The sequence below is a fragment of the Neophocaena asiaeorientalis genome, unplaced genomic scaffold (assembly GCF_003031525.2).
Source record: "Neophocaena asiaeorientalis asiaeorientalis breed wild unplaced genomic scaffold, Neophocaena_asiaeorientalis_V1.1 scaffold945, whole genome shotgun sequence".
Taxonomy (NCBI): Eukaryota; Metazoa; Chordata; class Mammalia; order Artiodactyla; family Phocoenidae; genus Neophocaena; species Neophocaena asiaeorientalis.
Window position 1 is genome coordinate 65,306 of NW_020174275.1, and position 13,030 is coordinate 78,335.

At 38.0% G+C, this 13,030-nt stretch overlaps 1 protein-coding gene across 1 annotated transcript in view; it reads left to right on the forward strand.

Annotated features, from left to right (window-relative positions):
- Positions 1–13,030, forward strand: part of SLC12A6 (solute carrier family 12 member 6) — an 88,874-nt gene that overhangs the window by 2,277 nt on the left and 73,567 nt on the right. The gene's annotated exons all lie outside the window — the stretch shown is intronic.

A 13,030-nucleotide genomic window follows, 5' to 3' on the forward strand; every position in this document is an offset into this window, starting at 1 on the left:
CACAAGCTACTTCTGACTTATATTGACCACTGTAGACGTTCAGCTTCCTAAACCAATTTGTGTCTGCGGGCTTGGAGGTTTTCATTGGGTTTAGTGAGAAAGGGGTGATGAGATAAAACAGAGAGGTCATAACATTTTTCGGACTCTGAAGTAGAAAAGTTTGAGAAGTGCCGTACTGCTTTATATATTTAGTTTTATGCTATGTTCTAACTAACGTAGATCTGTCAGGTAATGAAAACTTCTTGAAAACCGTAGCTTCAGCCACTGAATTGCCATTTTCCGGTGTCAGGAAATATTGTTCCTCCTAACCTAAAGGGTGCAGGAAACCAGAATGATTTTAGTTCCTTATTTCTGTTTTTTAATGTCTGGAGACAAGGTAGATTTGGTAAAGTTTATAGTCCTGGAATTCACTTATCCTTGGCTAATCTTTTTTTTTATGAAGACATTACAGGTCGATTCTTGGACTTTTAACAATTTTCAACTTCTTGGCAGACTTTACACTAGGTACCATGGTGTTAAAATTACATTATGGAATAAAAAATAATTCATCATTTTCTCTTCTTACAAATTAATTCTAAATTGTAGTTTTAGTTTTTACACATCATACTCTATTTAGGTTGTAAAAATACCAGATAAGACTGTAAGTGTTAATTTTTTTAATGCTGTAATTGTCATTAGGTAATTTATAGTTAAATGTTGTTGGGTTTGTGACTTATATATTATGGAATTGTATTTTTATTCTGTTTTTAAAAGTGGACTTATTTCAGTAATGTGTTAGTTAGCCTTGCAGAAACGGGATCCTTGTCTAGGCTTCTGTCCTTATCTATAAGCATTCTTTAAGGTCTAGAGTGGTATTGCTTTACACCATAAGGTAAAACTGGGGACGTGTGTAGGTAAAATCTATCTCGTTTAGCTGGGTACAGAAGTTAAAGCTTGGTTCTCTACCTAACATCTTCCTTAATGTTTAAATAGTCTCTGGTACTAGAGAAAGGGAAATTAACAATCCAGCCATTAGATCGCACTTTTCCCTAGAGTATTCTTGGGAATCAAGTTTCCTACTTTCCCAATGACCTATTTTTCTCTTATTGTCTTTTAAAAAATTTCTTATGATGATCATCCTGTGATATATTTTCCACACCATCAGAGGGAACTGGTTAGAAATGTAATTATTTCACCTATGGCTTTGTAATATGCAGATACCCTTACTGGACTTAGATGTTGATCTTCAAAGGATGCTGTTGTCAAGAAAATCAAGGACGTGTTAATCTACATTTGTCTCTGGGTTGGATTTAGTATAGGAAAACAACTACTTCCTCTTCTACAGTGGACTCTATCCTTAAGTTCATAATGTATTTCAGAATTGTGTTTGCTATTTTACCATTTAGAATTTTGTGATTTTTTTTTTGGTGGGGGGACCCTTTTTACATCCTTCAGTGGTTGTGACATTGGTATCATTCTCTCTCCTTTCCCCACAATTCCCATGCCTCCCACGTTTCTTCCCACCTTAAGTTTCTTATCGTGTCATATACCTTTTATTCACATTACATTGCACAACCAAGGTGGGGTGACACACGAAATTTTAAATATTTATTTCTATCTGTGTTTTAATTTTTTTCTACTGTTGGCCTTTTGAGTAGTAATTATCTTTCTGCTATCAAAGTGTTTATAGTTCTTTTTCATTTTGTCAAGGTTCCATTAGAACTTATGAGACTGTCAAGTTGGTAAATAAAATCAGCGATCTTAGCACTGTACTTGCTTATGCACGAAGAATGCCTTAAAGGTACAGAAGGAACTGCTGAGAGTGGATACCTCTGGACAGTTATGAAAATAGGGTGGAGAGTGGGAATTTTCCTTTATCTAAACAATTCAGTAGGGCATGTACAATCTTTTATATTGAGAGTGTATCACTTTTGTAATTTAAAAAGTTTTATGAGCCATAGCATGTTAGTTAGGGAACCTCAGATGATCAAGAATCAAATTCTGGTCAAAGCCCATTTTAATAAATGAGGAAACTAAGGCTTACAGAGATAGTTATTTGTAGATCATGAGTGGCAGAGCCAAGACTGAAATGCAGGCCTCCTGACTTCTGTCCAGGGCTTTTCATTACATCATTTTGCCTCTGCCATGATGAACATTGTTTACATTTGCCTCATAACCATTTGGTTAACTTAAATGATTGTTAAAATAATAATACCAAAATAGAGAAGAGAACATATTTTTATATGTCTTATACATTTTCTAATAACATTTCAACCTTTTACAATTCAACAAATGCTCCCTGAGGCTCTGATGTGTGTGAGGCACTCCAGTAGGAACTATAGGAAATGCTCAGGTAAAATATAGGTTCTGCCTTTGGAGCGCTCATGGCAATAGTGGTGGAAATGACAAGAACACTTGCACCAACATTTACTGATCAATTATTATGGGCCAGGCTCTGTTCTGGGTGCTAAGGATGCAGGACTGAGAAAAAGAATCCAATTACTGTTCTAAGGAAAGTTTTGATCTAATAGAGAAAGCAAACAAATTTTCATATAAATTATAATGCTGTATGATAAGTGCAGGAATAGAAGTATACATCAAAATACAAAAACAAGAAAAATACAGCCAATTTTAGAATAATACGGTAGAAAAGTATAGTTAAGGAAAATGATGAACTGAGGTAAAATGGAGACACCGAGAGACTGGAGGACTTGACGAGGTAAAAGTGATAGTGAATGATGTAGAGGGATTGAAGACTGTGATCAGATAGATGAATGTTAGGGTTAATGGATTCAGAGGTGGGGCAGTTCCAGTGTTAACATGTTCGAGTGTGCCGCCTTGGGAGTGGGTTTCTGAAGTGGAGTAAAAATAAAAGCCAGTTGAGTCAGGCCCTCTAAGTGTACCAACTTGGAGGCTGGCTGTCACCAAGTTTTACTGAGGGATGTTAGCTGGTAGAGATGCAAAAATTATTTAGATAAGCCCCTCCTTCATGGAGCCACCTCTGAAACCTTTTCTCATTCAACCCGACACCCAGATAGATCAGATCAGTTCTTTAAGTCCCTATATCTCTTATACAGACTACTACTAGAGCACCTATTTCACTGAATTTTGTTTTTTTATTTGTTTGTTTACATATTATCTTCCTCCGTTAGGCTGTAGGTTCTTGAGGACAGGGACCTGAAGAGCATAATGCTGTCGACTGAAAAAAATGCACAACCTAAAAGTTGAGAATTACGTTTTACTTGACAGACTTACTGAGGACTTAAGCCCTCGATAAGACAACCTCTCATACAGCTCTGAGGGACTGTTGTGAAGATGTAAGGCAGGAGCCAGGATATTCAGGAGTTTTTGCAAAAAAAAAACCAAGTCGTGGAAACATCAAAAGATTACTGCTAATTAAAGAAAACCAGACATCTCAAGTTATTGAATTTAGTGCTGTTCTGTGTATGAGAAGATGCAGGACTCTGGGCTTATTGAAATTATTCCTTTAAGATGAGCCTTAGCTATCTAGGGCCAGTATCCTGTTTTTCTCCATCTTGAATTCCCTCAGGGTGCACCATTGCGGGTGGCTGCAGTGACTGATGGCTCGATGGCCTCAACATCCTTTGTTCACTGATATGGCAGGCAACATTCTTTGTCCACAGTATTTAAAAACTCTTCAGCCAGAGTTGGAGACCATAGCTCAGAAGGGAAGAGGGATTAATCTTATATGCATGGGAAGAACTTTCCTACCTGAGGTGGGTTGCAAAGGGTAAGCAGAAGTTCACCAAGTGGACAAGGCCCAGCAGGCTTTTCCTTAAATGCCAGTAGGTCTTACAGAGTATTTATCTGCACTTGGTGCCATTATGGTACACATGGACGTTTAGCCCACTCTGCTGGTCTACCAATTCTGTGGGTTATTCGTAGGACACATCAATCTCTCATGCTAGGGTTAAATAACGTTTGACTAAGAATCAGAATAATGTTGCAAAGCTATCTTTTTATTTTTCATAAAAGCATGTTTCAAAGTACCAAGCAATCTTTTTATACTTTTGGAAAAAAATTCTAGTTTTTTGCCCCAAGCAAAAATAAGTGAATTACATTGTATTGCCAATTGCAGGTGACTATTACCTTTCTTTTAAATATACCTTTCATATTATATGGTTATTGAATACTACCATTTCACTTTGACACACTAACAGAGAGCTGTAACTAACATTGTGTAACATAGTAAAATGGATAGTTTTGTAAAAACACATGGATTTGGCACCTTCTTAGCTTTCCTGATAGCATCCTCTGATAGATTTTTTTTTTCCAAGCTCGATTCCTCCCCCTACTTTTTTTTAAAGACAAGTAGCACTCGTGTGAAGCGTTTTGGTTACAGACCACATCTGTTTTTTCCCCCTCTCCTCCATACTGCAAAGCCAATGATTAAACTTTATAATATACTACTTTACACCACAAGTAGCAATCAGCTAAATCCAGAATGTGGGAACTTTTATTGAATAACTAGACTTTTCAACAAATAAATGGCATGGAGTGGAGGAGAGAGCAAAGGGGTGGGGGTGGGGGAGCTGTTACAGATAAAAAGCTGATCAACCAAATGCAATGTGTGGAATTTCTTTGGATCCAGATGTGAACAAAACAACTGTAAAAAGCCACTTTTGAGAAAATCAGGGAAATTTGACCACGTACTTGGTGTTAAAAAATACTAAGGAATTATTGTGAATTTTCTTAGGTACATTTATGACATTGTGGTAATATAAAGCCCTTATCTGTAGAGATACATATTGACATATTTACAGGTGAAACGAAGTGTACTCCACCCTCCCTCCCCCCACGCCACAAAACAGTTGAGGAGAGATAGATACGATTGGGAAACATTTATAATTGGTTGAATTGGATTAATGAGGATTCATTTTACTGTTTTCTCTGATTTTGTGTATATTTGAAAATATCTGTAATACAAGCTTTTAAAAGGTTGGGCTGCAACCCAGAAAGTTACTTTATTTATTTATTTAAATTAATTTTATTTATTTATTAATTTTTGGCTGCATTGGGTCTTTGTTGCTGCGCGCCGGCTTTCTCTGATTGCAGCGAGCAGGGTCTACTCTTCGTTGCGGTGCGCGGGCTTCTCATTGCGGTGGCTTCTCTTGTTGCAGAGCATGGGCTCTAGGCGCGCGGGCTTCAGTAGTTGTGGCTCGCGGGCTCTAGAGCGCAGGCTCAGTAGTTGTGGCGCACGGACTTAGTTGCTCCGCGGCATGTGGGATCTTCCCGGACCGGGGCTCGAACCCGTGTTCCCTGCATTGGCAGGTGGATTCTTAACCACTGCGCCACCAGGGAAGCCCCAGAAAGCTACTTTAATAGAAAGGACTTTCTTTTATAGATTCTGTCCTAGAATACTCTAGATATTTGATTAAATATTAGTGATTGGAAGAGTGATTGCTTCAACTTATTGTCTTTTTCTTGGGTGGTCTCTTCTATATCCTCACTAATTCTTTCCATGAGGGGCCTCATTCTTTTCCTGTCAGAGGCATGTTTCTTGATCCCAGATTCTCATAAACTTTGCTTTGATATTATTACCTGTACTGGAATGGAAAAGAAGGAAGAGGACACTCCTGGGTACCTAAGAATCTTATAAAAGTCATGCTTTTCTAATGTTAAGTCTCTTAGAATAAGGGGAACGTTTCTAATACTGACGTTTAAGGCAATTTGTACTGACCTAGAAGGACGATATTTGCTGTAAACTTTTGAATCGTGGTGCTCCTTTTGCCTCCTCTGCGTAATAAATACTTCTGGACCAGCCAGACCCCTTGCAAGCTTCACTGGAGAAGGGCAAACTGGATTTCAGTTCCCCCAACCCTCTTGCCCTTTTGGTCTGATGTAAGCTGCACAGCTGCATCTGGTGGGCTTGTTGACTCAGAATAATGCAGATTTTATGTGTTTAAGTTCTTGGTGATGTGTTTCTTAGCAGTAGGTATGAAAATTTGGAGAGCCGTATTGTAGGAATCATGAAAGCATTTTATTTTATGATTGTGTAAAACAATGTATTATTTTAATGAAATTTTTTAAGTATATGGAAAACCAAGAAGATATTCCCCATTAAAACCCTGTTATTAATGCTTTGGTGTACTTTGTAGAATCCCTGCAATTATGTATAAAGATATGAGCACAAGACTGAAGAACATACAATACCACACACACAGCACCTTGCTTTAACTGCAGAAGTTTAATAGTTGATTAATAGGAAATATTATTACCATATTTGCTCAGTTCTAAGGTGTACATTTGTCATATTTTTAACATTTCTGATATTCAAGTGCATTTTACTTTTGAAGAATTTTAAGCTACTGTAAAATCACGGGTGGAATTCACAGTTAACAAGATTTCAGAATCAAACCAATATTGTACAATTAATAAGTCAATCTGAGAGGCTATGTAAAACTTGAAAATTTGAAATTACCACTGGATGTTTTAACTGAAAAAATGTAAGGTCTAAAACTTTTTTTTGTTTTTCCTTAAAATCTAAGTTTTTGTACTTGGAAAGGACAGAAATAGAAAACAAAAGCTGTATTAAGTTGTTAGGAAATGGCAGGTATACTTCGGTCTTAATCCTAACTTTAGTTTTTTGTTTTTTTCTTTTTAAAATTTCGTATTATTTTAACTGAGAGCTGGGTTTCAGTCTTCTGCTTTGTATTTTTGTTACTGCATTGCTAAGCCTTATTACATTTCATATGGCCTTGAGAAATCCGTGCAAGATATTCAGTTGATAGCATTCATCTGTTTACAGTTGGAACCATTTGGTAGATAGCTTTAATTTTTGGCAAAGTGGCGCCTAAATTTCTTCCATTTTACCAGACAAGACTGTTTTCCCTTTTGGGGTAAGGGTATTCATTTTTCATATTGCTAATTTTACAAAAAGAAAACACTAAGAAGTTTAAAACCCTTGTATACACATGTACATTTTCACTTCGAGGAGCTATGATAATTGAATCAACTGAAATTTATCTTTATTTTGAGAGCATTTGCTTTTAATATTTAAGCTCATTTTTTTATATCCAGAAATAATACTTATTTTCACAACAGTTAATTTACATCCCAAGGTGCATGTAAAAAATTCTGCTTTTGATTTTTATTTTTTAAAATAAATTTATTTATTTATTTGTTTTTATTTTTGGCTGTGTTGGGTCTTTGTTCTGTGCGCCGGCTTTCTCTAGTTGCAGCGAGTGGTGTGCGGGCTTCTCATTGTCGTGGCTTCACTTGTTGCAGAGCACCGGCTCTAGGCGCGCGGGCTCAGTAGTTGTGGCACACGGGCTTAGTTGCTCCGCGGCATGTGGGAATCTTCCCAGGCCAGGGATCGAACCCGTGTCCCCTGCATTGGCAGGCAGATTCCCACCCACTGCGCCAGCAGGGAAGCCCCCTGATTTATTTTTTTTCTAATTTAGCAGTGTTCTAATTTCCAAGTAAAATTTTAGGAATTAATAGGAAATAGAGAACAGGCTTGCCTATTAGATGAGGTTAATTCTTTCCTTTGCTGAAAAATCATCAGTTCTGATACTTTTTCATTTAAAAAAAAAAAGTCATTTTCTTCTGAGCTAAGGTGGATTTCTTCTCCAGGAAAAAGCTGAAGCTCATAAGGTTAAGTAACCTGCCCAGGGTCATACAAGTAATAAATTGAAGAATAGTGATTTGAACCCAGTGTTTGTGATTCTAACACCAGTATTATTGTCATTACACTTCCTCTGCTAATGGTGGCTGGCTCTGTTGAAACATTTATTCAGCTTCAAATGTATAATAGAGCAAGCATAAGGAAATGCAGTCTTTATCTTCTGGGTACATTTTTGCAATTATTTTGCCTGGGATTGGGGGCATGAAAGAAAATGGTTTTTCTAAAAAAGTAGTAAAATGACATGTTTCCAGAATAACTTAAGGTTCTGTGTTCCTAACAAGAAATCTGGCCTAACAATGTGTATTTTACTGTCTTTTACACAAATGATCTCAGATAACTAGGGCAGTATAATAGTGCTGAATTACATGAATAGTTACTGATTTAGTTACATTAGTCCATCTAAAGTTAATGAATATTCATATTTTGACCCCTGTCTCAGTAGATCTATTTTAAAATGGAGTTTTGTTTCAGGGGAGGAAGGAAGCAATAACTTATAAAAATACTTGTTCTCTGAGGTGAAAATTAACAAGGAAATTTTGTTTCAAATTATGTTTTCATTTTCCTTTCTCTACATTTTTTAGAAATATGTCCTAAGTTTTGACAGTATGGTGCTTAACATCAGTTTAATTTTCTATACAGTATTGGTAGCCTTGACTAGAAGCCCATACAGTGTATTTCATAGTAAAAGAATGAAATGTCATACATCAGAAATGAGATTCTGAGTTACTGAGTAGTCCATGTTAGTAGCTGCCAGTGCTACCTCTGGTTGGTGATTCTTGGGTCCTATCATACCTAGGGCATGATGACATTGAGGTGAGCAGTCTTATACAGGGAATTGCAATATTGTGAAAAAGTTAACAGTAGAAGCAGAGGGCTCTAAGTACTCAGAGGCTTTTGATAATGTCTTCTTTAGAATTTGGATCAGTAGCCAAAATGGAAGGCGTAGCTAGCAAATTAGCTAGCCATCAACTATCCTACTACATTCTTTCCTCTAGTGAAGACTCACAACTTTAGGTCCCTGTAGAAGTAACTGGGCAAGGTAGTGCTGTGTTGTGCTCTCAAGATTCTTTCTATGCTTATACTGTATTACAGTATATTGTTTTATATTGCCTTTTATTGTGTAGTTAATTGGATAATAAGACTGTGAACTCCTTGAGGGCAGGAGCAGTGTCTTGTTCTCCATTGTATTCCTGTTTCCTGGCACATAGTGAACACTCAAATATATATTGAATAAATGCACGATTCCTTCAGCCTCAGTAAAGAATAGATTTTTCTGATGTTTTGATTTGGAGAACTCTTTGTCATCCTTACCCTACAATATTACGAATCCATTAGAAAATAATGTCTTTTATGTATTTACTGTCTTTCAGTCGTTAGTCCCAAAATACATTATTCATCATTCATGCCATTTTATAAAAATCTATTCATAGACAATTTTATGTAATTTTGAGATTTAGAAGTTTTAAGTCCTTACTATCCATGATAGTTGGTCCTCATCAAAGTAATTGATTCATTTAAGTCTTCTTATAATTGTCTACATAGTAAGGCAAGATTTAGTTTGTGATCATTTTTATATTTTAAATTAATATTTACTGTCCCAGTGTCTGAAGGAGAAAAAGGTTTTGCTGAATACGGTAAATAGGAAATTTGTATATACATAATGAGAATCTGTATACTTTTCAGGCTCCAACTATATCTCTAAATTTGGGTAATGAACTGCTCATTCTCTTCTAGCAGAATGTTTAGATCATTCTCTAACAGAGCCATTCAGTGTTGTATGCAGACGGTGCTGGACCATGAGCTATTTATTATGTCTGTGAGGAGATGAGTTCAGAAATTCAGAGTTTTTAGAAACTTGCATAGCAGTTTGTTAAAGCAGGTTTATGTCTATTGAATCTAATAATAAAAATTGGAATTTGTGTTTTGTATATTTTTCATTTTCTAGTAATTTTTAAAATTATTATTGGGTTTTTTTTCAAAATTTTTAGCCCACAAAGAACTGGAAATTTAGAGGAAAATAGTCCTTTACCAGAGATAATTTGCAATGAGATTGTGTGGTTCTAGATAATTTGCATAACTTTTGTACAATACAGTTCTCAGTTTCTGCAAACCAAGAGGAAATACATATATGATTTGCTTTAAAATTGAATGGTTTTTAGTGATGGCATATAACAAAATATTAAAAACTGATAGAGAATCCTTATGTCGAAAATAATTTCCCACTGACTTTCCCTTGTTTCAGTCTTTTCACTGAACCTAGTTTGTCTTCATTTTTTTAATAAATGGGTTGAATAAAATAAAATGCTGGTTATCATGAATTGTTAGCCATGATGAAAAATTAAATTGTTAGCCATGATTAAAAATTAATAATAGAATAGTGTAGAATGGTAAATTGTACTTTCAAAATATTACCCAAAGTAGACACATTCTTTTAAAGAATGGGCATGCTTTTTTAAAAATACAGACACAGTATAGTCACAAGTGTTTTACTGAGACTAATAAAAATAAATATAATATGTATAATATTTAGCCTAATGTATAAAGCACTGTGGAAGTAATACTGTAAGAAATGCCCTTTTTGCCGTAGGCTGGCCTCATATCTTACTGCTTCAAAATACCATAGATTTTTTAAAAATTTATTTTATTTAAGTATAGCTGATTTACAATCTCGTGTTAATTTCTGCTGCACAGCAAAGTGATTCAGTTGTGGTGGGGTTTTTTGTTTTGTTTTTGTTTTTTGTTTTTGTTTGTTTCTTTGGCCATATGCCATGCAGGATCTCAGTTGTCCGACCAGGGATCGAACCTGGGAACCTGGGCCCCTGGCAGTAGAAGCGTGGAGTCCCAACCACTGGACCCCAGGGAATTCCTTGGGTTTTTTTTTTTTTTTAATGTGAAACTATATTTCAAGCCTGTATGATGACTCTCATTTCAAACAATATTCAACACTCTAGAATCAGGAAAAGCATTTATGCAGCTGCCTGAATTTTATGTGAAGTGAAATTTGACCATAAGTGACTTGTTTTATACTCAGATCCAAAGTTTTTTAGATTTCAGTAAACTTCATTCAGTTCATTGTATTTTTTTCTGACATTTTTTAATGAAAAATTTCAAACATATACAGAAGTTGAAAGATTGTATGATGAACACCCATATCCATAGCCTCCAGATGCTATAATTAACATTGTGCTGGGCTTCCCTGGTGGCGCAGTGGTTGAGGGTCCGCCTGCCGATGCAGGGGACACGGGTTCACGCCCCAGTCTGAGAAGATCCCACATGCCGCGGAGCGGCTGGGCCCGTGAGCCATGGCCGCTGAGCCTGCGCGTCCGGAGCCCGTGCTCCGCAACGCGAGAGGCCACAACAGTGAGAGGCCTGCGTACCACCAAAAAAAAAAAAAACAAAAAAAACCATTGTGGTATATTTGTTTTTTTTTTAAAAACCCACATTTTAATTAAGTAATTAAATTTATTTGGTTGCACCGGGTCTTAGTTTAGTTGCAGCCGGCGGGCTCCCTTAGTTGAGGCATGAATGTGGGATCTAGTTCCCTGACCAGGGATCATCGAACCCAGGCCCCGTGCATTGGGAGCACCAAGTCTTAACCACTGCGCCACCAGGGAAATCCATGCTATATTTGTTTTTTCACATATTCATTCCTTCCATTGATCCATCCATTTTTGAAGCATTTCAAAGTAAGTTGCAGACATCAATGTGCTTCACACCTAAGCACTTCAGTGTGTGTATAATTAATGTGTGATGTATAATTTCTAATGTTTTTGAGATTCAACCATGTTGTTGAATGTATCAGTAGTTCATTCCTGGTTATTGTTGGGTAATAGTCTATTGTATGAATATACTATAGGTTGTTTATCTTGTGATGGATACCTAGGCTCTTTCCTGTTTGGGCTGTTATGAATAAAGCTGCTAAAAACATACATGTTCAAAAGTTTTTTTGTGGACTTAGCTTTTATTTCTCTTGGGTAGATACCTAGAAAAGGAATTGCTGGGGCTTCCCTGGTGGCGCAGTGGTTGAGAGTCTGCCTGCGGATGCAGGGGATGCGGGTTCGTGCTCCGGTCCGGAAAGATCCCACATGCTGCGGAGTGGCTGGGCCCGTGAGCCATGGCCGCTGAGTTCCGCAACGGGAGAGGCCACAACAGTGAGAGGCCCACGTACCGCAAAAAACAACAACAAAAAAAAGGAATTGTTGGGTCATAGTGTAAGTGTATGTTTAAACTTATTAAAAAACTGCCAGGGCTTCCCTGGTGGCGCAGTGGTTGTTGAGAGTCCATCTGCCGATGCAGGGGGGACGTGGGTTCGTGCCCCGGTCTGGGAAGATCCCATATGCCACGGAGCCGCTGGGCCCGTGAGCCATGGCCGCTGAGCCTGTGCATCCGGAGCCTGTGCTCCGCAACGGGAGAGACCACAACAGTGAGAGGCCCGCGTACTGCAAAAAACCCCCACAAAACTGCCAGACATTCTTCCAAAGTCATCACACCAACATTTGCTCTACATCCTTGCCACCAACAATTTTTTTTATAGATTTATTTATTTATTTTTGGCTGTGTTGGGTCTTTGTTGCTGTGCGCAGGCTTTCTCTAGTGGTGGCAAGTGGGGGCCGCTCTTCTTTGTGTTGCGTGGGCTTCTCATTGCAGTGGCTTCTCTTGTTGCGGAGCACAGGCTCTCGGCGTGCGGGCTTCAGTAGTTGTAGCACGTGGGGTCAGTAGCTGTGGCTTGCTGACTCTAGAGCGCAGGCTCAGTAGTTATGGTGTATGGACTTATTTGCTCCACTGCATGTGGGATCTTCCTGGACCAGAGCTCGAACCCATATCCCCTGCATTGGCAGGCGGATTCTTAACCACTGCACCACCAGGGAAGCCCCTTGCCAACAGTTTTAATTGTGATTTTAATTTGCATTTCCTTGATGGCCACTGAGCAGTTTTTCAAGTGCTATTAGCCATGTGTATAGCTTCCTTTGTGAATTGTCTGTTTGAATCTTTTGTTCATTTTCTTTTTTTAAAATTTATTTTATTTATTTATTTTTGGCTGCGTTGGGTCTTCGTTGCTGCGCACAGGCTTTCTGTAGTTGTGGCGAGCAGGGGCTACTCTTTGTTGCGGTGTGCAGACTTCTCATTGTGGTGGCTTCTCTTGTTATGGAGCATGGGCTCTAGGTGCACGGGCTTCAGTAGTTGTGGCATGTGGGCTCAGTAGTTGTGGCCCCCAAGCTCAGTAGTTGTGGCCCATGGGCTCTAGATCGCAGGCTCAGTAGTTGTGGTGCACGGGCTTAGTTGCTCCACGGCATGTGGGATCATTGTATACTCAAAATACAAGTCCTTTGTCAAGCATATGTTTTTTTGATTTTTGGGTTTTTTTTGCCGTACGCGGGCCTCTCACTGTTGTGGCCTCTCCTG